This window comes from Prinia subflava, chromosome Z, assembly GCF_021018805.1.
Source record: "Prinia subflava isolate CZ2003 ecotype Zambia chromosome Z, Cam_Psub_1.2, whole genome shotgun sequence".
Lineage (NCBI taxonomy): Eukaryota > Metazoa > Chordata > Aves > Passeriformes > Cisticolidae > Prinia > Prinia subflava.
The window spans coordinates 101777381-101804044 of NC_086283.1; positions in this window are offsets into that span (position 1 = coordinate 101777381).

A 26664-nucleotide genomic window follows, 5' to 3' on the forward strand; every position below is an offset into this window, starting at 1 on the left:
AGAACAGAGGCCCAAATTCCTCCCTGTCACTCTGAGTTTTGTAAATCATCCATTAGCTTGCAGTCTGGGCTAAACTGATTTTCCTCCAACAAACCGTGTCAAGCCAACTCGAAGCCTCTGCACCGGCTCCCGGGTGATGCTTCAGGAAGTCATTCTGATTTACCTGTGTGGACAGATTGTAAAGATTAATTTGGATCTACAGACTGAGTTCAGACTAACACCTGGGTCTGAGTTTGAAAGAACTCCACTTTTCATGACCTGGACCAGACCCCAGGCCTGTTCCAAGCAGGACCCTGATGAAGTGTGGGTTGGAAGCTGAATGCCTGAATTATTAACTTTGAGCTCATCCCTGTTGTGGGTTGTTCAGCAATGCCATGCAGAGCTCTGATGGATTCAATTGCAAATATGGGCTGTGTTCATGTACATTTGACTGTGTCAGCTTCAAGCTGAGCTGCAAATTCAGTGGAATGAAAATAATTGAGAGCGAGACTCCAGCTAGGCTGCTGGGTTTTTCCAGTCAAACTACAGGGTTTTCCTCAGTGAATATAAAAACTTCTAGACACCAACAAATTCCATGAGAAACCACATGAGAAATAAATAGGTGCAGGTAGGCTGAGCTGTAGTGAGAAACAAGTCTATACTGAAACTCTGCACCAAAGATTGGAGAGTGCCTTCTGCAGGGATCTTTATCTCCTCCCAAAGAGGGTGCCTGACATCTAAGAAGGGAAAATTGCTGCCTCCTAACTCAGGCAGGACAACCAGAGCACGAAAGGTGCTGCAGAAGGAAAATGTACCTCAGCTCTCTTCAAAGCAGGTTGCAAATTGAGATCTGGAGCATAAGCCTGTCCCAGGGCTCAAGGCACACTGTGTGACTGCCAGCATCTCCCTTTACACTGTATCACACCCTTTGTGGGATTATTTCACATTTTGGCCATCCTGAGGCAAAGACTGCGGCAATGCTTTAGCAAAAAAAATTTCTTTTGCTCAAACCACACAATTTTTGCAAGAGCAAGCATTTCACAGCATTCAGCTTCCTGAAAGGTGAGAAGGAACATACAGCAGTGATTTCACATAGAACATCTTGGTACAATCTTAGTTCAGGGCTTTTGTCCTTTAGTACCTGCCTCACAGGTCCTGCTTCTCCCTGGCATTCCTTAGTAAAAATCACAGCATTTTTACATCTCTCATGAGATGAAATAACACAGCAGATGATCCCTCTCCTTTGTTCCTCCTGCAGGAATCACTCTGAAATCCCCTGGCCTGTGTTATATTGGAGGTCAGAGCAGAGCAAAATATCCCCTCCTGGCCTTAAAATCCATGAATAATATTTTCCCTCGGAGACTTCAGGAGCCAGGATACAGCGGGAAGAGTCTCAGTCACACCTGGGTCATGGAGTTGGGCTGGGTGTAGGTTGGATAAAACCACCACATGTGGATGAATGGATTTAGTGCATGTCCCTCTGTCCCTCAGCTGCAACTCCATCCCAGGGCAGTGGCACTGTGGTATCACAGCAGTAAAACCACTGCGAGCTGGGATGGCATCTCACATGTCTGCTCTTGCTCACTGATTTAGTATTCAGAATTTAGAATTTATTGAGGATTCTTCCTTTGTCACATCATCTATCAGAGACAGACACCACCGAGATGGAAGGGGGGAAAAAAAAATTAAAAACCTGTTTATTGCTCAACTTGCTCTAGGCATGTTTTAGTTTATTGTTCAGCTTGGTTCATTTCAGTGTTTCAATTTGAACGGTTCGCTTAGTTGCTGTGGCTAAAAAAAAATAAATTAAGAAAACCATAAGAAAACCTATTTAAAAAAAAAAAAAAAAAAGAAGAAGAGCAAGAGACAGCAGCGAAAGTTGAGATTTGTGGGGCCCCTCAGCACCTCCCAATGTCAGAGGTGTCAGAGGATAATTTAAGGGTGCAGTGCTGTGTTTCCAGAGGTGATGTGCTCCCAATTCCCAATTCCCCTGGAGCTGCTGCTGGCACCCCTGGGAGAGGGGCCTGCATTGCAGAGACCCTGCCAGCCCGAGGGCTTGTCCAGGGAAACAGGGATGCCTTGGGAGGCTGAGCTGGAACAGAGACTGGACAGAGCTGTAAGAGCTGTAATAAAGTAGGGATTTATTGAAAGGCTTCCAGGATCCACCTCGGGCAGGCCAGGGCCTGGCCAGGGCTGCACCCACAGTGGACCCAAAATGGCTGATGGGTCACAAGGCCTTACATTTTTATAAGTTTTGGTTTATTTGCATATTGGGGCTTAATTGCCCAATTAGCTTTATGTTGTGAGGTCTCACCCTGCTTGTTCCTCCCCTCAGCCCACCCGTGTTTGTGCTGTTGGGCTGAAAGTTGTCCTTGGTGTGCAGCAGGAAAGGATTTGTTTTGTGTCCCTGCTGTGTGCAGAGCTGAGTGACCCTGAGTGTGAGCTCAGAGCTGCACCCTGGGCAGCACAGACCCTGAAAAACAGGGAAGATAAAACTGAAGGCATCAACAGAAGGTGTGTGAGAAATTCCTCTTGATTTGCACCGGCGTGAATGGGGTCGGCCTCCACAGGGAGCCAAAGGGGGTCACCTCTCTTGTGGTCACATCTCTCATGGTCACCAAGGGCAGATGTGATTCCAGCCCCACAGATTCCTGGAGAGCAGCATCTCCCTCCAAATGCAGCAGCTCTCATTTCAGCAGCCGTAATTACGGCTCTGCTTCTCCTCCAGACCTCAGATATCTCTGCCTCCAGCGGGGTAGGGGCTTTCCAAAGAAAACAGGATCCAGCTTCTCCACGCAGCTGCTTTCAGCATTTGAAGAAACCTTCTCCAGCAGCAAGTGCAGTAATCTCAATGGGAGATAAGTCAATTACAGCAAATTGAGCTATTTAATTTCTGGCTGCAAATGGCTTTCAGTTACACAAGTAGACACATTAATCTAATAACTAATGATCATATATTTTACTAATCATACAACTCTGCGTGAGGTATTATATCTAATTATATTTAAGATTAAGACATCTTTATATGTGTGTTTTTGCCGGTTGCCAGGCTGGTGCAGATGGATGAAAACAGAAAAAGAAAGCAGGAACAGCTCAAACCCCCACCCTGTAAGAAACAGGAGATCTCTTTGAAAGATAGAAAGATACAGTTCAGAGAGGATTGGCTGAGGTTACCTCCAGGATAGAACAGAATGGGAAAGAAAAACTGCAATAAAATATTCTATGGTATAGGCTTTTTTCTTTGGAAGCAAGGGTTGAATCCAGAGATTTGGTGCTAGTGGCTTGGGAGCAAAAAACCAGAATTATTGAGATTGGAAAAGCCCTGTCAGGTCATCAAGTCCAAACACTCCCCAGCACTGCCAAGGCCACCACTGCCCCATGTCCCCAGGGGCCACATCCACATGGTTTTTGAATCCCTCCAGGAACTGGAACACCATCAGTGCCCTGGACAGCTGTGCCAGGCTGGGTAACAATTTTGCTGAAGACATTTTTCCTAATGCCTGACCTAAACTTTCCCTGGTGCTACTTGAGGCCATTTCCTCTTGTCCTGCCCCTTCTTATCAGGGAGAAGAGACTGACCCTAAATTAAATTAAATAGCTCACGTTGTTCTCACTCTCTTAATCTGGCCTTGAAACCTCCAGGACTGCAATGCTCATGAGAGACAACCAAGAGATGTTCCCCCAAAGCTGTATTTGCAGAGAATCTGACTGCCCCCAGCTCCTGGGCTTTTCCAAGAGCTCATTTAGAGACACTCCCGAGGCAGATCAACCACAAGAACACTCAATACAACTCAGAAAACCTGCAGTGCCCAGGATCCTCTCAAGGACCTTGGAAACATGGAATAACAGGACTGTCAGGGCTGGAAAACACCTCTAAGACTGCTCTGTTGCCCACAGCACTGGCTGGGTGCTTCCCATTCCTCATTCACCATGGGGTGGACTTTTCCTGTGTCTGGTGCATCCAGAATGGAGCACAAGGACCTGGCCATGGGGAAGTCCTACACAATCCTCTTCCCCCCAAGGAATGTTTTCCTCCAGGATGGGGTAGCCCTTTTCTCAGTGATCCAATCCAAAGAGCAAAGGCTGAGCAAACACCAGCAAGATGCCCTACACTTAGACTGGGTCATAGCCTTTTCCAGGCTCCAGAAAGCCCCCAAGAAGCCAAGGGATATTTAATAAAATAACTACTTGAAAAAGGCTCTTCAATGCAATCTCTTTAAGCTTATCCTGAGGAATATTACTCTGTGCTGAGATCACTCCCTGAGCTTGCCTGGGCTGTTGGTCAATATGACAAAGTCCTAAATGCAGTTATGCAATCACTGATTATTCTCTTTGGTAAATACTTCTGTTTATGCGGGTGTTTTTTGCGTCAGTCTAGCAGCAATCCATCATATGTGAAGGTCTTGTGGCAGCTGCTGTTGGAATCAATACGTGTTAGGATGCCAGAAAACTGAGCTCATTTTTCTCCTCTTTGACATCGTAACTAAAGATCATAAAAAGAGATAATGATAATGACGGAAGGCAATGATTAGGGATACTCTGCTAAAGGAGAGAAAGCAAGCAAGAAGAGAAAGGGTGGTAAAATAAAGGGAAAGGACCTTTCTCTTCCCCAGGGGTAAAAGCTGAGTGAATTGCAAGGGAGGCAGGTATGGAAATCACAATTAATAATCCTTCACCCTTGCTCTATCACTCTCACATAGACCCCTGGCATTACAGCACCTCTGTAGCGAGCACTGCCAGAGCCAGGGCCTGGGTCTTCAAGACCCATTCTGGGCAAACAGCCCTGCACATTCAGAGAGTCCAGTGGAACACCAATTTACCAGGAGGAAAAATCCCCTCCCTGCTTACCAGTGGCTGTTCTGGGAGAAGGTCAGCTACCAGGTCTTACAAAGCTGTGGCACAGCCCAGGCCTTGGTGCCATGATCAACTGTGAGTGTGTTTGCATGGGAAAACAACACTCCTAGCTCAGGCAGACTGCACAGGGGCCAACCCACCTGTGATAGAATACATATAATATATAGCATGACATAAGATAGTACAGTGCAGCTTACATATGTAACTCCCCCCAAATATCCCTATGGCATACAAGCCATGATAATCATGCACCTCTACATATTTAGCTGAAAAAACCTATAATTTTTTGGGTTGGAAGGCAGTTTTAAAGACCATCCAGTTCCACCCCCAGGGACACCTTTTACTATCCCAGGCTGCTCCAAGCTCCATCCAATCTGGCCTTGGACACTTCCAGGGATGAGGCAGCCACAGTTTCTCTGGGCACCCTGTGCCAGGGCCTCACCACCCTCATTGCCAGCAATTCATGCCCATTTATCCCATCTAACCCTGTCCCCTGGCAGTGGAAAGCCATTCCCCGTGTCCTGTCCCTCTATGCCTTGTACCCCTCGTTTTGTTCAGTACATACCCTTGTAACACACACACACGCCCTCACATATCTGTATTCTATTTCTAAGAAACAAATTAGCATGAACACATGAGAATGTGTTTCCTCCAGCACCTTTCATACGTAAAAATCATCTCTAATTCATAAGAACATTTTTTTGTGCATAATCTTATTTTATTTGTCCTGAATATAGAGTGCATGAGTGTATTTGCACATCTCTGAAGTACGCCACGAACCTTCAGCATGAGGTGAAATCTGAAAAAAACCCCAAAAATGTGCATTTGTTACACAGCAGGTATGGAAACGAGACACATGCACAACCCTGCCACTGAAATCCTGGCATCAAGTGCAAGGTGAGTCCTGAAAGCTCAAAATCCTTTGCAGCATCAATGCAGCAGCCTCAAGCCCCCAAATCCACGGCCAGAAAATCAAGCTCAGTGTCAGTATGAGCACGCTTCCCCTGCTCTGATTGCCTCCCTGCAAGCAGAACCCCATCCCAGGAGGCTGGAGACATGTTCAGGTGTCAGAGGGAGACTGATCCCCCCTGCTCTGGCGCCTTGGGCAGGTGCTCTCTGTCGCTCAGTTCCACTAATCACACCGCAGCTCTGACATCCCTCCCAATATTTAACTTTCCTGGGACCTCTGGTAGTTTATTAACATTTTCAGGCTACAGGTACTGGTGTTTGCTGCCTTCAATTACGGGGCCACTTTTAGCTGCGGGAAAATTCCCTGCCCCAGGCGGAGTGTTGGCTGCAGTGATAGGAATAATCATTTGTGGGTGATATTTCAGCAATGCGTGGAGGGAAGTGGAGGACGATCTGTGACAAACAAAATGGATGGTATCAAAAATCATTTCCACTCCTGCTGCAGGAACGAGCAATGGGAAGGAAAAAGGAGGCAATTCAACAGCTTTTAAGGGGGGAGTGGGGAGGGCTCGAAGGGAAGAAAGGATTCTGCTTAGAAGAAAAACTTGCTTTGATATGGAACAATAAAATGCGCCACTTGGAAAATTTTAAGTTTTGGTGTGGATTCAGATGTGTCTATGAATACTTCCATTGGGTTTGGTGCTGGGAAACGCAGCCAGTGCCAGATCTCAGGCCCAAGCCTGCTTCCCTGGCCTCAGTCAGATCCCAAGGCAGGAGATCCTTGTTCATGTCTGTGTGCATGTGTGATGTGTGCACACACGAGTTTGAACGCCTGAAAATGTGTGCAGATGTAGACATGTGAAATTTTTCCCCTTCAAGCTATGGTACCTAGGTAGAACTGGGTCTGTGATTTATTTAAATTCTTCTAGGTCTTCAAGGAAATTTTCACTTAAATCCATGGTCAAAGCACAGCAGTGACCTCAAACCTATCAAAAGTGAATGAGACTTTTTTTGTTGAGATCCCTGCTTTGGCTTTAAAAGCAGTTGACTTGTGCAGACACAGGTGAGTCTGGGGTTTCAGGGTTAGAATTCTCACTAAGGTACTTGTAAAACCTTGAGAGTTTACCCTGCAAAAATTACTTTGTGACAGGCCAACATGTTGATTATGGATTTGGACCACTCAGGACAAGAGAAACCCTGAGGGGCTGGAGCGTGTCCAGGGCAGGAACGGAGCTGGGAAGGGTCTGGAGCCCCAGGAGAGGCTGAGGGAGCTGGGAAGGGGCTCAGCCTGGAGAAAAGGAGGCTCAGGGGGGACCTTGTGGCTCTGCACAGCTCCTGACAGGAGGGGACAGCTGGGGGGCTCTGGGAACAGGGAACAGGGACAGGAGGAGAGGGAAGGAGAGGTTTAATTTTAAAATTTAAAGATTTAAATTTAAAATTTAAAATTTAAATCTTTTCTTGGGAAAATTTCTTCCCTGAGAGGGCTGTCCAGCCCTGGCACAGCTTTCCAGGGCAGTGGTAGAGTCCCTATCCCTGTAGGGGTTTCAAAGCTGCATGGATGTGGCCCCTGGGGACATGGGTTAGTAGTGACCTTGGTAGTGCTGGGGGAATGGTTGGATTTGATGATTATAAAATATTCTCCAGCCTAAATGAGTCAGTGATTCAATATTGCTGCAGAGTCTATCTGAAGGCAAATGAGCATGTGAAAAAACACACATAATTTTCACTACTGGCAAATCAGAACATTTGCTCTCTGAATTGGAGTTTGGGAGCCCTGGTGCCTCTCAAAATGCCCACAACCACCAGAACCATCCTGCTTTGTTCAGGAGGTCTTTTCAGATATTCACAGCTCTCATAATTAGAAAGCTTCTTGTAATTTCCAGCCTAAATTTATTCATGGCTAGTTTAGATCCATTTGCACTTCAATAGCCCACTCCCAGAGGAAGGAGGAGGTTGCAGGGCTGTAGATGAAGGTGATAGATTTGACCCAGAGAGGAACCTGGTTCCTGCAGCCTCTGTCAAAGTCCCTGGTGACTGGATGGAGCAATGGCCATTTGAAGTCTACAAGTGGGGCTGAAATATTAAGAGTACCAAGCCTGCAGGTGGGGAACTCAGAGATGCTCATCAATTCTTATTACAAATTAAATTCTTGGTGGTGCCAAAATGGGATCTACTTTGAGCTAAGAAATTGTCCCTTCCTTTCTCACAACTCTCTCAACTTCTTTCATTCTTGATGAAGCTGGAAGATAGGAAAATAAAATACCTTAGTTTATTATTCTTTGATTGATACTTTTTTTTTTTTAATTGTAACTTTCCACACTCCCTGCATTACTGAGAGAAGAGGATGGAAATGCTAAGTCATTTTAGCCAATTATTAGAAACCTGTATTAAGTTTAGATTTTAAAAACTGATCTTCAATTGTTTTCCCTTTTTTCCTAAATAGGTCCCTGGAAGAAAGTTGTGGCACAGTACACCTTGAAAATCAACCTGAGAACCCTGTGCTCTACAGATGGTAGGGAAATATGGTCTTGCCTAAACACTTATAGAAACAGAGAGAGAGGGTCCATGCAAGGCCTGTATTTGGTGTGGACAGAAATAAATTGCTTCTTGAAGTCCCAAGCATACTGCAGTGTATCTGTCCTCTCTTGAAGAAATAGAATCTTCTTTAAAAATGGATGGAAAGGGGAAATGAAAATACCTCTTTCTTACTCAGAGCTTTTTCTAGCTCATGGAAAAACCCTCTCTGGAAATAGTAATCCTTTTCACTCCTTTTGGTAGGTGTGGAAAGAGGTGTGCAGGGTGGGCAAGCCTTGAGCAGGACATCCAAGTGTCTGCTGCAAATTCTTGGGGCAGGATGGGGCCCTGCAGGATCTGCCCCCTCACATTGCTCCCCTGTCACACAATGTTACTCTGGACTCCCTCTGCTTTTATCACCTTCCCCACAAATCTCCAGCCTAGACAACCATAAAATCACAGGGTGGTTTGGGTTGAGGGGGTCCTAAAGCTCATCCAGTCCTATCCCCTGCCATGAGCAGGGACACTTTCCACTGTCCCAGGCTGCTCCAAGCCCTGCCCAGCCTGGCCTTGGACACTACCAGGGATCCAGGGGCAGCCACAGCTTTTGTGGGAAACCTGTGCCAGGACTCCACCACCCTTGCAGTCAAGATTTTTTCCTAACATCCCATCTAAACGTAATCTCTTTCAGTTTAAAGCCATTCCCCACTGTTCCACCACTACACACCCTTGTCAAAAGCATCTCCTCGCTGCTCCAGCATTCTCTCCTGTTTTTCCAGCACATTCTCTGAGATGCTGCTGCCCTCTGAGACCATGCAAGGTCCAGCAGGTCACCCAGGGTGATGGGATGCAGAGTCCTGGTGGAGCTCATCAGTGAGGACTCAGTGTGCCAGAACCCAACCCTGCACATGGATCTCATCAGCCAAAAAGGGCTGCCCTGCTGCTGCATAAAACTCACAGCTGTTTAAACAAACACCACACAGATAAGCACTGCAGAGGTTTATTTTTAATAAGGGCCAGTTGCTGTTAGTACCCAAATTCCACTAATGATTTGAAAATAATTAGTGCTTTTCCAGGTCATGAAGAGGGTTGATCACCTTCGCCCACTTTTGGTTTTATTTACAGCCTTCCCCTTTTTTCATCTTGACACTTGCCACATGAAAGTTGGGGAAGTCTGGGGAGGGAGGGCTGAAAGGAAGCAATATCTGATCATGTAAACAATTAGACCTTTATCCATCCTGCCCAAAGAGGTCCTTTATCTGATGACAACCTCTGCAGAACGGAAGAGGGATAGGTACCTCCCTCTGGGACCGTCCTAACTATTCAATCAATTCTCCTCAATTACTAACAAATCTAAATGTGATTTATCTGCCCAGGAATCATTCCAATATCAGGCAAGGATCTATCAATAAAACCCCCAAAGGCAATCTTTTTTTCAGAGCTGTCAATATAACCTCTGAAGCACAAAGAGAGGGAGCCAACAATTGAGATATTTTGCTTTTTTTTTTTTTCTGCCCCCTTTTTTTTTTTGAGCACTTAATTAAGTCGACAAGAAGCTGTCAAGGATAATTTTCAAAGCACACGGCCTCAGCATCTGACATTTGATAATATTACACTCCATGTTGATTGAAATTGATTTTTTCTCCTCTTTTTTTCCTTTTCTTTAAGTTTTTTTGTTGTTGTTTTGTTTTGTCGGTGGTGGAAGGCTGCAAAAAAGGGGGCATTTAACAACTTTCTTGCCCATAGATCCAAGGACAGCAGGCCAGTTTGTTAAGGTCAGTCATGACAAACAGTATGATGGGTTTTTAAAACCAGCTGAGTTTAACAATAGTGGGGCACGGGTGTGTTATTTCAGTGTCAATAAAGCAAGCTGCTCAGCAGTTAGCAAATATCTCAGCAAGATCAGAGGCGCTGGGATTAGAAGTAATAGTAAATTTATAGGGTCGGATTCTGATCTCAGTTAATACCATTGTAAATCCAGAGCAAACTTCATTGACTTCAATAGTTTCTGATCCAGAACAGCCCAGATGTGGTCGTTTTCTGAACTTGTTACCTGAGCTGCCAATTGCATCGTTGCTTAGGATTTATTTGTGTTTATTTTTCACCCTGATGGGAGTTGGGCACTTCCCTTCCCGTTGTTCCTCCCCCTGTAAAAGTCACTACTGTAAATCTCTCTAGATGATTATCTTCTTAAGTGCCTAAGCTACTTTGTAAACCTATACATGCAGTAGCTGCCATTCCCATGCCTTTGAAACAAGTGCAACTCTGCAGGCATGGAGCAGAATCTGGCCCCTGTCCTTGCTCAAACAGGGAAAAAAAGTGCAGATGGCAAAAATCCAGGCTTTTCTTGCTCTTTGCCTCTCTAATCAGTGATCAGTATTTACTATTTGCTGCCTAGCACCCCATGCAGAAAGCAATGCAGATTCTCAGCAAATTGATTTGAACGATAATATTTTATTAAAGTTCTGTATTTAGTTGCTCTTGCAGCTGCAGCTGAGCAATTATGGCATTTCAAGAATAATTTATTGGTTATTGGAAGCCAAGATATTATTTCTTTTGTCTCAGCTACAGAAAAAGACCCTGGAGTAAGGCAGTTGTGTGAGAGGCTGGGAAGCAGGAAGATGCTCTTCTTGGCCTCTGGGCAAAACAGCAGTGACCTCCCAAATTTTCTGGGTTCAGGAGGGGATGGCTTGAAAAAGAGTGGGGATCAAAACATACAAGTCCTAATCCTAGAATCTTTTATGTTGGAAAAGCATCTAAGGGACCAATTATTCCTCACCACTACCTAGGCCAGCACTGACCCAATGTCCCCAAGTGCCACATCCACACAGCTTTGAAACCTCTCCAGGGATGGGGACTCCAACACTGCCTTGGGCAGCTCTGCTAGGGCTGGACAGACCTTTCAGAGTAGTTTTTCTTAATTACCCCTATTCTTGCTTGGCTTCAGTTTATGCCCACAGCACCTGCTCCAGCACCAGGGCTCAACAGGCATGGGAATGGCTTGGGAAGAACTTCCTTGGTCCCACACAAAACAGGGGTTCCAAGATGAGGTCAGATCCTGTCCCTGTTTAATTTATTTGTATTTCTTGCACAGCACAAGATGGAAATGCATCAACATCAAGTTGCACCCTGTTTCAGAAGACCCAGTTCTGGACAGCTTGAGCAGTGATGTCAGGGTCAGCCTCATCAGAAACCAGATCTAAAGGGCCAGGTCTGTCTTAAACAGATAAATCATTTCTCAGGAGTATGTAATTCAGACACCGGGCAGTTCTCATCTGTCAGAGAGCGTCAGAGAGCAAGCAAGCTAAATTAATTAATTGAATTGCCCAAGGTCATTGGGGAAATCTGCAGGAGAGGTCAGCCACGGCCACAAACACCCGCAAATCATCACCCCCATGGCCACAGGTGTGGGCTCAGCAGGAGCGTGGGATGAAAAGGGTTAAGCTGGGCTAGATTGAAGAGAGACATAATTGTCCCAGGTAAGAATTAGCTTGTGAGGAATTGGGAGCAAGGCACCACCTGACTCCAGCAAAGTGATCTAAATCTGTCTGTCCCACGCTGATCCCCACGCGGCTCTCCCGCAAATGGTGCACCAGAATTAACTGAAAGTCTTTTACAGTAGGTACATTTCACCCCTCAGAGGGATGCTATAAATGTTGGTCTCACACACACAGCTCCTGCAGTACCCTGAGACAAGGAGAGAGGGTTTAAATCCAAATCAGTGCCAGCACTGCCTCTGGAAACCTCTCACAACAATTAAAGCAGAATTACTGCAGGTTCCCGGGAGTGACCGCAGTTTGGATTTGAAGGGTGAGGGATCCTGGTCCCTCCACCTTGTTTCAGGCAAATGAAGCCTGGGTTTTATGACTTTTGGGGCCTTGTGGCTAGGAAATTAAAAAGACACCGGGGTCACTGCTAGGCACTGGAATGTGACTGTAAGCCAAATTGTTCATCCAGTCTGAAGATCTGGGGTAGCTGTCCCACTCCCAGCTACTTCCTAGGGATGCTCTGGGTGGGGAACAGCCTGAGCCAGCACCACCCCTGACTGCCTGCTTGGGTCTGGCCACCCCAGGCAGCAGTACAGATGAGGGTGTTTGTGCTAGAGAATGGCCCACATGGGCTGATTTTGGCAGTGCAGGTACGCCCTTTATGGTCTGTCTCCCTGGATTCTTGGTCTAAGAGAGAATTTGGGATCTCAGCTAGACCATGTCTTGGGTTATGTAACCAAAAAAAAAGTGTATTCTATTTCATCTGTTGAAAACAGCTGGGGAGATGTTTTTCTTTATCTCTTGTAACTCCAGGGGGAGGAGGGTGGATGCCTTCTGATAACAGCCCAGCTGTTAAACCAGGTGGGGCAGTGTTTGTGATCTCTGTCACCACTGCCCACCCTCGGGGATATCTTCTGTTCATGGGCCATTGAGGCTCATCAGTGACTGACACATTCCATCATCCATTGGGAGATGGAACACCCAGTGGGGAGGAGCCAACCATTCCTACCCAGATAAAAACTGAGATGTAGGAACACCAAGCAGCCTGTTCCCCACTGGATTCCTGGAGGAAGACCAGACCCATCTTGCCAGCATTGGACCCTTTTTTTTTCTACAGGATCATCTCTACTTCAACAGAACCACATCTGTTACTCCAGGAGGATTTATTGGGGCTGCTCTCAGCACCCTGGCCAGCAGGGTGTCAGGTCGTATTCCTGGCTCCTTCAGGGTTTTCTAGGACTTTTGTTTGTTTTCTTGTTTGGATTTTTTTGGTACTACTGCATTTGTACTTTTCATATTCCTGGTAAATAACTGTTATCCCTATTCCCATATATTTTGTCTGAAAGCTCCTAATTGCAAAATTGTAATAATTTGGAGGGAGGTGGTTTTACATTCTCCATTCCAAGGGAAGCTCCAGTTTTCCCTGACAAATACCTGTCTGTCCAAACCAAGACACGCACAAGTGCTATCAGGATGAAAAGGTGGAGGTGGAAATATTCACTAGGACAAAATTGCAGTGGTGCTGCTCTTTGGAATGGCCTCTAAAGGATAGATCCAGCTCTGCCTCCCACTCTGCTCCCTCCATGGTTAGCTGCACCCTCCTGCTTCCAGGCTGGTCTCCTGGCTGATCCCACCAGAAATGCTGGCTCAGGTTTCTCTCCCAAAGGTCAAGGGTCAAGGTGACACTGTCGGCACCCCTGGGCCACTCTGCATCTCCATCCTGCCCTGTGCCATGGTTTGCTTACTTGCCCACAGGGCTAAATCACAGCTCTTGTGCTTGCCATTGTCCTGGAGCACATCTGCAGGATTTCCTGGGAGGACTCAGAGGCATAAAAACAGTCATCAGTCACAACCTGAGAAAACTTCTGATCCACGAGTATGTTTTTTCCTTGCTTAGGCTCCACTTGGCTGCACAAACCATGAGCACCAAGATTTATTCCTGGTATTTGGTTTCTGTTGTTAACTCCTTATTTGCCAGAGCCTTGGGATAATGGGAAAACTTGTTTCTTTAACAAACAGGTGCATGTAAGCATGTTCTAGAGTTTGCTGATCTGAGAAATCATGAAGGAGGTGCATAACATCATTCTCCTCTGGCTTCATCTGCTCCCCTCTTACCATCCAAGGGGGTGATCCCTGCCCATGGTCTCCCTCAGAACGTGGAGAGACCAGCCAGACTGGGCTTGCTGGGATGAACCCAAACTGGTTTGAGCATTGTGATTGTCACCAGCCCCACAGTGTGACCTGCTGTCCTCAAGGACGTTGTTCACTTGTGGGCTTGGCAGTGCTATGGGAACACGTGGACTCAATGACCTTTGAGGCCTTTTCCCCACCTAAATGATTCTATAATTCTGTGACTTTTTTGCCTTCTCCTTTTCCCTTCTCCTTTTTTTTCCCTTCTGTGGTTGGCTGGAGTTCGGTCCTCCTGTATCAGAGGGGCAGAAGGTTTGCACACCTCAAAACTCAACTTTTTCCCCAAATATGTGAATTGGTCTTATAAGAGATTTTTTTCACAAACTCATCTCCACCTCAGAGTCTGAAGTCAAAGTACACAGCTGCTTGTGCACTATACTAGAGAAGGATTTGCTCTGAGCCATCAGTCCCCACACTGTGACCCGAGGCAGTGCAGACAGGATGGGCTGAGTCCTCATTACCTTGACCCTGAAGAGATCAATCAACAACACACCTAGACCCTGAAGACAGCATTCTACCAAAATTCTGTCAAAAAACGTCTTCCCCTGTCGAGATTCCATCTCTGCCCAGGGTTGCCTCACCCTGTGGCACAGCAGGGGGGTTTTCTCTGAGGGTCAGCAGCACCCTTGGGTGATAAAGCAGCAGCACCAGGCTCACCAGAGCTCAGCCTGACCATGGTGTGACCTGGGCTTTGGCAAAATGACTTCAGGGCTTTCCTTGGGGAATAAGATGGGGAACTTAAGAGGTCAGTGAGTTCTTGGGGTGATGAGGACAAGCAGTGTCCAAGCAAATCGGGCTGGTCTGGAGCAAGGCCTGGGGATGCTGATTTCACCTTCGATGACTTTGCCTCTGGCAAGTCACTTAACAGCGAGATTTCCCTCTGTGTAAAATGGGTAGAATAATCACTTCCTACCTTGCAGGGGAGACATGAGGATTAATTAATTAATTAATTAATTGTTTTGGAAGTAATTAAGTTTCTTATTTCACAACGAATTGCGCTTTTGTTTCCGATCCCTTTTTTTTTTTTTTTTTTTTGAGAACTGTCATGTTGTGGGGGACCTTGAGTTTCACCACAGCCATGAGCTGATGGGTGGGCCCCAGAACCAGAACAGCTTCAGGTCCTTGCTGGAAGGACAGAGCTGGGGTCTTGACATTGGTTTTGCAGGTTACTATTACCAAGACATGGTACTCCTGAAAAAAAACGAGTGGTGCCAGTGGTGCCTTTTTTTTTTTTTTTTTTCCCATTTGAAAGACCAAATCCTGCCAGCTTGTGGCTCCTCTAAAACCTAGTGACTGAGGCTAGGGCACAGGAGGTGAGGTCTTTGCCCCTGACAGGGAGCAGGGCTGGGTCCCTCTGGTGTGCCCAGGCCTTGGAGCTGATCCCTGCCCCACACTGGCAGCTCTGAGCCACAGCATCTCCCTGATCCTGTGGAGCTGGCAGAGATCCCCTGTGGCAGTCAGGGACACAGGGACACCACGGGAGCAGCTGTTCTGGCAGAGGACAGGAAGCAGTGACACACAACTCTTCAATTTGCTTTTGCTTATCTTTCCCTAAACCAGCCAAGTCTTTCCACTGCAGCTAAGACTTTTGAAAGAGTCTCTACTCCTTGAGAAGTATTATGCAGGGTTCTTAAAGCACAGGTCCTGCAGTGCATTTGATATCAGAACTCATATATTCATATTGTCCTTAATTAACCATTTAAGATGCAGAGTTCAAAATCTCTTGTTATGCCATCTTTTTCAGAAAAGTTGCAAGAAACGAGACACACGAGGAGCCCAGCATTATCTGCTCTCAACAGACATCTGACAAAGGGGTAAGTATGGGTAATTCCCCTGGGCATTATTTGTACTCTGTGCATAGGTATGGGTGAATTATTGCTGTCCCTGGCTGTCTCATGATTTTTTTCCCCCTTCTCATATGATCTTTTTTACCTTACCCTATGTTTTGACATCTGAGAAATTCATATTGGCAGGTTGATCTATATTGTCTAATACAACATGGAGTGTAATTAATCACAAATCCTGCGGAGTTCTTTTTCAGCAACTTCAGACACAGTGAAATGGCAGAGATCTGTTTCAAGGCAATGATGATTACATGACTAATTTCCACTAAAAACTTGCCATACAGACCAGAACCACTAAAAAAAAAAAGATTTGCACTCAGGCTTTAAATTATGCTTCAGTATTTACTACTGGAGAACCAGCTCAAGGCAGAGACTTGGGAAATCTTGCAGTTAAGAATTGAGAAAATGATGCACGAGGAGGGTTTTACATCAAGACCTGAGAAACTCTTGAGGAGGAGCAGAAGACACTTGGCTGGAGTAGGACTGAGCCTTACAATTGAAATGTTGCTGGAATGGTTTTAAAAAATAAAACTCAAGGAAAGCTGACAGGAAAGGAGAATCACAAATTTCAGGAGGATGCATACTCTGGTAGTAAAGACAATAGCATCTCTTTATGTTGAAATAAAGGGTAGGTGAGAACCTGCCAAAACTCAAGAATCAAATCAAATAAAATCTCTTTTTAAACACTGCACTTTAAAACAGGCTATGGGATCAAATGTGGAACAGGACACAGTGACAAAACAACAATGAAGCTTCAGCCATCAATGTTGCTCCATTTTAGAAAAGGGACCTGCATAAAAATGGGGAAATCTTGTCAGTATGAAGAGGAGAGGAGTGAATAAGAAGGATAAAGGGTGGTAAGAGGAAGGGGAGTTATTTAGAGGTGTTATTTCAGAGTTTAACAATAAGTCTCCACCTCAGATCACAGTACACAGTAGAGAAACTCACACTCAAATCAGCAACAGCGCAGAGGAAATTCCAGGGATTTAGAAGCTCCAAGCTGAATCCATGCCCACCAGAAGAAAAGAGGAAACAAGATATCTGGCACTTTCGATCTAAAACTATAACAGGACAAAACCAACCAACCAACCACCCACCCAACCAACCAAAAAAAAAAAAAAAAAAAAAAAAAAAAAGGAAGATTTTGATGAAAAAATGCTGAAGTGGCAAACACAGGTAATCAATCAGAGGTAGGAGCCTGAAGGTTTGTAGGACAATTACAAGACAAGAACAATTGCACTGTCAGACTAAAGTTTCCTCTACCATAGAGAGGAAAACAGAAGCTGATACAGATGTTTAGGAAGGCGTAGCACAACATTTAATTTCACAGGACCCTTCCCCAGCCTTTGAGGATTGGTAGCTTCCAGCAGACCTCACCAAGGGCTTCAGGTGTTTGTGATATAATAATGAATTTAGAGAAGATTTGGCTTCAGTAGAGAAACTAAATGAGATTTTCACATCTATATTCAGTACAAAGAAGCCCAGAATGTTCTACACTTGTAAGGTCTGTTTCTTTGGGTTCTGCAGAAGATAATACAGAAATTGAAGTTAAAGTAGGGGAAACCTAAAGTGGCTTGGTACAGGGAACACAGTAATTATTGGGGTGTTGTCTTGGTTTAGAAAGACAGGTATCTGTCAGGGGAAGATGGAGCTCCCCTTGGAATGGAGAATGTAAAACCCCCTCCTTGCTAATTGTTATAATTTTGAAATTAGAGGTTTCCAGGCTAAAATATAGGAATAAGACTAACAGTTCGTTACTAGGAATGTTAAAAAATATAATTTTTTTCATAGTGGTACAAAAAACCACAAGGAAACAAACAAACATCCTAGAAAACCCTGACAGAGTCAGAGATACGACCTGACACCCTGATATCCTGAGGTGCAGAGGAGCTTGAGCATGGCCTTAGTCCCACTTTTCTGTGCTGTGTCCTTGCTCAATGTCACTGTGACTCCTGCACACACACCCCCTTCTCCACAAGTCTCAAGTCTGCAACAAGTAAACTCTTAGATGCAAAGGTGATCATCGGGGCATTCATGGTAAATACAATAAAAGAAGGCTCAAGCCATCCTTCATAAAGGGAAGACAAGCTTTTAAATCTGTTAGAGCTCTCTGAAGGTCTTGGTAAGCACTTGGAAAAGGCAATCTGCTGTTACATAGGTAAGCCTTCTTTGACATTCTGTCCTGAAAGCTCAAGGAGCAGCTTGAAGAAGGGCAGGACCTTTAATCAATTAATAACTAGATGGGGTAAAATCCCTAGGAGACAGAGCGCAGGAATGACTTGCACAAGTTACCAATGGAATCCTCTGTGTGTCTGCAGTAAGATCCATTCAGTCCAGCATATTCATAAATAACCCAGGAAGGGGTGTGGATAGTGAGATGACAAAGCTCAGTGATATTACTGAATTATTCAGGATGGTAAAAGCCAGAGCTGGCTGATGAGCCTTGCTGAGATCTGAAACCCCAAGTGGCAAGAAAATAAATTTGAGGTTCAACATTGCTAAATGCAAAGTAATGCACATACATGTACTCTGACTTGTCTATTACCTTCAGAAAAGAGAATTTGGTGTCACAAGTAATTCTGAGAAACTGTTAGCTCACAGCTTGATTACAGGCAGAAAAGCAAACTGGCTGCTGATGATTACTAAGAAGGAGTGAAGAACAAGCCAGGAATGTTATGCAGCTACATGAATTAATGTTACAACTGCATCATCCCTTCCAGGACCTCCTGTCCCCTGAAGGAAAGTATAGGAACAAGATTGGCAGGATTGTCCAAGAGAAGAATGGTTTCACACAAGGTCCAGGAAAGTCCACAAAAAAAGGTGAGGGTGGAGACTGAGGTGTATAAAGCCAAAGGAAATAAACTGTTCCTACTGTACATGGTGGGCTGCACAGCTTGTCAAAAACATATGAGGTGGAAGCTGAGAGTTGATGTGATTTCAATAGAACTAATTAATGGAAGAGAAATCCCTGAAGGCCTTTGATTCAGATCCATCACTTTCACTTCAGAATGTCGTTATGCTGGAAATTTAGAGAATATACTTGGTGCAAAGGGATTTCAGCTTGCCATATCTTCATATTTGTCTCTAAGCTTGAGCCAGGAGCAATGGTCAGACATGGAGCACTCGGCCATGGGGTCTTTTAGGTTGAGGCAGCTGTTGTATTTTTTTTGCTACAACAAAACCCCTAAATTCTACAGCCCCTCAAAAAGCATTTCAGGGGTTCTGAGATGCTGTGAACAGACACCTGGAGCAGCTCATGCCCTCCCTGGCCAGCTTCCCAGGCTGTCTGCACGCTCGGGCAACCATCACGGTTATGCTGCCTCATTTCAGGGTCATTTGCTCAGAAATCAGGGTGAGGAACACATTTTTTAGATGAAGTGTGGCTTCTCGTGCCTGGTTCTGAGCCAAGACCCTTCCACAGCTGAGGACTGCCCAAGCACAGAGGGTGAGTGACCATTACCCTCCCACTGCAGGGGAGAGCAGATGCACAGCAGGGTGTGACTATTGTCACCCACCTTGTATGGATATCCTGAACAACATCCAGGTCTCAAAGACACTCGGGACACCCAGGAGCTTTTGGAAACCTGAGCCCTGTTCCCTCCAGTGAGAGGGAGGAGCAGGATTCCATCTCTTTGCTGGCAGAAATACAGCCCCAGCCTACCCGCGGCTCCTGCTGCCGTGTTTAAATCTCACCCACCTCCCCGCTCTGCCTTAAACCGCCAGCTTTAGAGGGCCCCACTCATCAAAGTCTTGTCAGGCAACAAGAGGGGGAACAAGGAGGGCTTAATTGATCAGCTTCGAAAGCAGCCTTGAGAACTTGATTCAGATATTGACTTCCAACGAGCTGGTTTAACTCCAGCTTCCAGAGCCAGCAACGGCTGAACATCAAAACTATTAACCTCTGGCCTTACCAGTTGGTGAGACATCACAGCAGCAGTAATTAGGAAGTCAATCGGAATCACATGTCTCACTTACACTGGCATGTCAATCAATAGTGCCAGTGACAGATTCATTAGGCCAGGCCTTGCAGCACAAGCTAGTAACAACCTCATAAAATACGCTTTTGAGGCAAGGCAAAGAAAAATCTGCTTGGAGGACTTGACTAGATGACAATATGTATTGATTAGGGCTCAAGCAATTTATGAAGTGCTACTTGCTCTGCAACCTTTCTGTCTCGGTGTTAAATTTTCCCAAGTAGTTGCTAAATAAAACAAAATATTACACTTTTCAAAGCCGTCTTCTGACAGGGATTTTTTAAAAAAAATTTAGTTACAACTTACAAATAATCTAGCAAGGTAAAACTTCTATAGTTACTTAACAGTGAAAGGTACCTTTCATTTCTCTGGCCATCAGGCTTTGACAGAAGATTTCCATCTAGATGAGAAAAAAAAAATCATCTGAAACACGATTAGGAAACTCTCCTACCTTTCAAAGACAAATTTCATTTTTGCCTTCCTTTCATTAGAGCATTTAATGGCCATTCTTTCTGTCAGGTCACAGGAAAAGTGGTTATTTCTGGTTTTAAAACCAAATTAAAAGTTGGATTCGTGGACTACAACCAGATCTCTACTGCTTGTTGCAAACAGTGTTTTTTAAAGACAGAAAGAGTGTGACTGGGAACTTTATGAAACACTCCTTGCTATGCTCTTGTTTTCATTGGATCTTTGTATCTTAATTTGCTTGTATCTGGTTTTTGTCAGGATTTCCCCAATGTTCATAGGGACTCACTGCCCTCTGTTCACTCTGTCACTGGGGGTGGGATTTATTTCCTCTTGCCCTGCACAGACAGGGAGCATCAGGCTTCAGGGAAAGTGTCAGTGCAGTGTCCCTGCAGTGACATCTCTTCCTTTTGGATTTCAAGATTTGCATGTGTTGACCCTCTCTCCAAGACAGCAGCAGAACCAGTGCATCTTTATCTCACTAGCCCAAGATGCCAAAATGCATCTGCAAGGCTGATGAGACAATTTTCATGAGTATTGAAGAAATAAAGGATTTCTCAGAGTCTCTCTCAGCATACCATAAATTGCCTGTATTCAGCTGTAAATAGCAGGGCACCTGAAAAAAAACGTGGAGCCAGACTCAGTGAAGACCAAAGGAAAATTTGTCGTCTCAAATTTTGGTGTTAAAAGTAGGTCTCTGAGTTCTTCTGCAACAGAAATGTACTTAAGTCCTTACTCAGCTTTTGCAAGACTCACTCCTTGCTAGGTATAATTTTAGTAACACTCTGTGGTACCAAAGATTGTCCAAAAGTGACAAATGGTTACTGGGTTTCAGCAATGCCTAGGAAAGGGGCTTGGGAAGACACAGGAGAGAGATTCTGACTGTCTGTGAACTGAATTCTGACCTTTTTTTGCCTTGCCTTCCTTTTTTTCCCTTCCCTAATGCATCTCCCACTTAATTTTCCAGCAGATATTTCATTGTCACCAGGATCAATTTAACAATCTATGGCTTAGTACAGGAGAGCTCTCAGAAGATCCTAGAATCCAAGAATCACAGGATGGTTTGGGTTGGAAGGGATGTTAAAATCCATCTCATTCCATCCCCAGCCATGGTCAGGGACACCTTCCACTAGAGCAGGCTGGTCAGAGCTCCATCCATCCTGGCCTGGAACAATTTCCAACCCTTTCAACACTTGAACAACTTCTCCACTTTTAGCTAAGTGTTAAGGACACACTGCAAGTGCTTGGTTTGTCAGAGTTCAAGGACTTCTGATTGTAGGGAAGGTTTCTCCATTTTTTCCAAGTATCTTTGGCTCTGAGGTAGCAAGGAAATATTTCTCAGGGTGGAAAAGCTGATCCCCTGAGCTAACACCATGTCCAGAGAAGGCCACATCAGATTAATAAAACCACCAAAGCACCTGCTGTGAAGCAAAGACCTAATGCTTTGGAAGGACAGTGACTGAGGGCTTGATAATTTGTTAATAACAACAGTTCTCTTGCTAATTATTTTGGGGATGTTATTAATGTTAATAGTACAGTGGGACCAATAATTTGTAATGATTTATTTCCTTGCTAAAGTCAGACCTTTTCTGCTTTTGATTCGTCCAAGAACAGATTGTAGTTTTCTCAAATTGATTAATTACTTTAAATTATTTGCCAGATAACTTCTGCAAGTAAGTCTGGCTTTGTGTTTGGTTCACAAGCAGTTCACTGTTGTGTACTACACAAGAAAGCTGAACAGTGGGATGGGACAGGTAATTCACCCGGGGAGTTTGGTTTTCCAGTTTGGGGCATGAAACATTTTAACTTCTTTTCATTGCCAAATGTCTGTGGGTAACACTTTGAATTGTCCTCTCTCCAATTCTCTCCAACACTCCTGGCAGTAAACTCCTCATTCCACCAAACAACCCTGCCAGTAAATTAAAATTCACTAGAATAACCAAGAGAAAAGGCCATAAACAGTATCTAAGTAGAAACAACTCGATTTTAAACTCAGAATGAACACACATGACCATGTTTTTCCATTACTTTTTATGTTGTACCAATTAATTCCTAAAAACTGAAACCATCTTTTCTAAAATAATCCCAGGTGGTTCAATAAAATCCAGTGGAAACGGAAGAGTGAACTGGGCATGAGCTGTTGAGTGCTGGGAATCCTTTAAATTATTTCTAACATGGAAAGTTTTGGGAAGGAGCAGTATTCATTCCATGTACAGACTGGAAGAAGGTCTCTTTGCAGATGGTTTCCTCCATAATAGCAGTGTGTTTCCCATAGTAAAGCAAAAGATTTCATGGAAAAGCAATAACAGGCTTACATTGGCAAACAACGAAACCAGCTGTGTTTTTGTGAAAAACAATAAAATCAGTTTGTTTCCTCCAGTAGGTTGACTTTTTGAGACTTTCTAAAGGCCCCTCGGTTTTACCCCTTGGTAAAGTTATTTTAAAGGGTCTAATGAGAAGGCCGGCTCCAGCTCATTACAAATTTTGTGCGTGGGGAGAGGCAGTTTTCTCTTTCCTGCAGCTTCCCCAAGCAGTGGGTGAAGGTGAGGGAGGCCCTTGGCCAGTCCCTTGCCCCAGCCAATGCCCCTGTGCCACAAGCCCTGGTGACACATCACCCAGACGTGGATGTGGAGATGTTCATCCTCTCTGCCAACTCACAGGACCCTTGCTGCTCGTAGCTGAAGAAATCCTACTGTTGCCACAGCTCAGAGCTGCTGGTAGGGACAAGCTGTGGTGGTCACTGCTATTTTAATTGTCTGGTCTCAGAGATTTGCTGGATGGTGTCAGGGTTTTATCCAAGCCTGGCAAGTCCCTGAATCACTTCAGCACTCCAGACAGGATTTTGCAGGGCTGAGCTGCTCCAGTCTTATCAACAGGCAGACCTGGAAGAAGAAACTATTGAATTAATATCACAATTAAAATTCAATCAGTGCAGCACTCAGCTGAAATCTCTGAATCAGCACAGACCAAATTAGGAGGTATTAGGAGGAACTGGTTGTTGCAGTCATGTCTCAGCAAATTTAGTGGGGAAAAAAAGCTTTGCTGTGCTGTTGGTGCAATGCACTGGCACAGCTGGTGTAGCAGCACACGTGTCCACATGACTTTGATGGTTATAATTCTTTTCAGATTTAAGGCAACTTTGAGGCAATGGAACAAACAGAAAATACATAATGGATGTTCACATCCATATGAGATACAGAACTTTTTGAATTTCCAGTTTTGGCTTATCACAGACTTTCTGTGCTGACTCTTGAAGCATCAGCTGTTTCCTTACCATCATTTAATGAGTGAAGATGCAATGAAGTGACTCTCCTGTAGCAGAAGGACTGTCCTTCCTTCCTGCTGGGTAGATGTGTCCCTGCATCTGCCATCCCCACATCCCTGTATCCCTAAATTCATCCCTGGAAGGGTTCAAGAAACAGCAGGATGTGGCACTCAGTGCTGTGGTTTATTTGACAATGTGCTCAAGGTTGGACTTGGTGATCTTGGAGGTCTTTTTCAGCCCAAATGTTCTTGTGATTTTCTCACCCCTGTGCCATCCTGGCTGTGGCTGCTCCATCCCTGGCAGTGCCCAAGGCCAGGCTGGACAGGGCTTGGAGCAGCCTGGGACAGTGGAAGGTGTCCCTGCACATGGCAGGGGGTGGGATGAGATTTAAGGTCCCTTCCAACCCAAAACATTCCATGATTCTGTGATACCTCTGCCCTAAAAGTGTGGCCATGCACACTCATGAAGATCAGCAGCACATACTGGGAGCTTTCTAAAATATGTGATTAAGAGAAAGAAAGAAATCTATGTTTGTAGAAGGTGATCATTACAGTCTCATAAACAGCGGTGTTAAATTCACAGTTCTGCTATGGTGTCTGTGAACAACAAATTTTGGAAAAAAAAAGGGATATTGAGAAAACACAAAGTTTCTGCTAAACCTTTTCTGGTGTCCCAACCAGCTTGGTTTTCTAGTAAAGAGGATTTTAAACCCCTCATCTAAAAAATTTCAGCAGTCCACCTGAAAAGCTGAAATCAGAGCACACCCAAAACCCAGATTTATTTTTCCTCACTAACTTTTTCTCCACCAGCTACTGAATCCCATGACCTTTGGGAGGCTGGATACTCTTAGGGAGTTAAAAACTTTTCTCAGATGTTTTACTTGAACACCTTATGAAGGCAAGTCACACAAGACATCCATTTTGGGGTAGAAAACACATTTTTAGAGATCTACTGGGTTTTTAAATGGGAAGTGTGTTTGGATTTGTCTAGTGGAAACTTCCCCTCTTCATGGGAGAGGGGGACTAAAGGAGCATTAAGGTCTATTCCAACCCAAACTATTCTATGAATCTGTTACTCTATGGCTCTGATTTTATCTGATGCAATAACTGCTGGTAAAGTTTTCATATTTTGTGGCCAACAAATTTTCTTTTAAGAAAGCATGGTTGATTTGTGCTTAATTTGTGGAATAGGTTAAAATAGAAAAAAATAACTAATCTAAAAAGAAATCTAAAAAGAAAATCTAAAAGAAAACAATTTTTAAAAATATATTAAGTTTTGAAATTTTCCTAATAGCTGATGTTTGAAAATAGGATAGAAATTGTTTCATTATAGCATGATCATTTTGGCTAGCCCCCAAATAATTTTTTAAATTAGCTTTCCAATTCCACAAAAAATAAACAAGAAATAATTTGCAGTGAACACTGGACAGTTCCCTTCTTCCTCTTCAGGTTTCTCAAAATACTATTTCTTCCCTAGATCTTGGGCAGGGGATGAAGAAGGAAAATAAAAAAGAAAACATATTATTTCTATATTTTTCAGAAAAGCTAGTATCCTTCCAGCTAGCACTAGTCTGCTTGGATCAGAAGAAAGAGTAATTTCCCTCTCCCATGCCTGATTAGTAGAAAATCTTTTGGTCTTTTTAAGACTCTGTAGACCTCAGGTCAGTCTCTCACCCTGAGTGTTGGTCTCTTTTCCCAACTAACGAGGGACAGTACAAGAGAAAATTACTTCATGATGTGCCAGGGGACATTTACATGACATATTAAGAAAAATTCCTTCATGAAAAGAGTTGTCCAGCCCTGGCTGCCCAAAGAAGTGGTGTAGTCACCATTCCCAAAGGGATTAAACACATGTGTGGACGTGGCACCTGAGGACAGGGGTCAGCGGTGGCCTTGGCAGTGGTGGGAGGAATGGTTGGGCTTGATGGTCTTGCAGGGCTCTTCCAGCCTCAAAGATTGTGATTCCATGGACATTATTCCCATTCCTCTTGTGTGTGAGGCACAGGGACCCTCGAGAAGCCTGTGCTGCCCCAAGTTCCCAGGCAGGTGGGGGTTTCCTCCTCAGCACGTACAAGAGGCTTCAAGAACAGCTCCAGATCTGTCACTTGGCTTTGTTCTGTGCTCCTTAAACATGAAAATTTCTGTTTGGAGCTTCTCAAGAGTGAGACGATACTCTGGCTCCACTACCAACTGTCTTGCCGGGTTAGGTTTCATGTCTTAGTGAACTTTAATGAGAAAAAATCCAAGACAGGAGCCAGTAAAAAGAGAGACAGAAAAGAGCTGATGATTTATTTCCATGCCAGGAGGATGTGGTGAAAATCCCAAACTCCAGACTTGCCATGGATGTTTCATCACTCTCTGGGAATCCAGCCCAGGGTGCACTGATGCATTGTCACCAGGTCCTGGGCTCTGCAGGGACAGGTAACAAACACAAGGATCCCATAACCACATTCTCCTGATAACAAAGGAATGAGTAAAGGAAACACCTCTTGGGCTCCTACTAGAAGTGACAGGTCTGTACTCTTATCTCTCCATGCCCAGTTCACCAGCATTCCCTGGTAAAAATATTAGAAGGATCTTAGTTTTGGCTTAGCCTGCCATAGCCAAAACCAACCTGCTTTTCCTGGTATCACCTCCTTAGCCACATTTCTGTGTTGTTTTTTTTTTTGCACAGCTTTGACACTGTCACCACTTTGAGGTTCACGCAAACACCGAGAGAAAATTTGATAGGAGGGTTCTTCCCTAGAGAATAATGTTAGGAATGACAGGAGAAATTTCTTTGTATGCAGGGGAGATTTCCTGTGGCTCCTTGAAAAGACGAAAGGCAGGAAGACGGTCACTTAAAAACAGAGAAGCAACCTCAAGTAACAAACCAACAGCCATGTGGTTTCACCTCCTGTTGCAACTATTTTTATCACCACTTTACACTCCATTGACCAATGGATTTTTTTTCCAGCTTTGCACTTTTTAATATATATATATATTATCCATACACACAGACCATTATTTTTATCTTCATCATTACATAGTGCTGCTTTTTGTGCCATTTAGACATGAACCTCATTTGAACCCTAAAGCCCCATTTGTGGCACACAAAAAATACTGTCATTTACATTCTGTGCCAAAGTATTATATAAAAAGCATCAAACGGGAGGAGAGGCAGGAAGCTGGGAGTTAAGATAT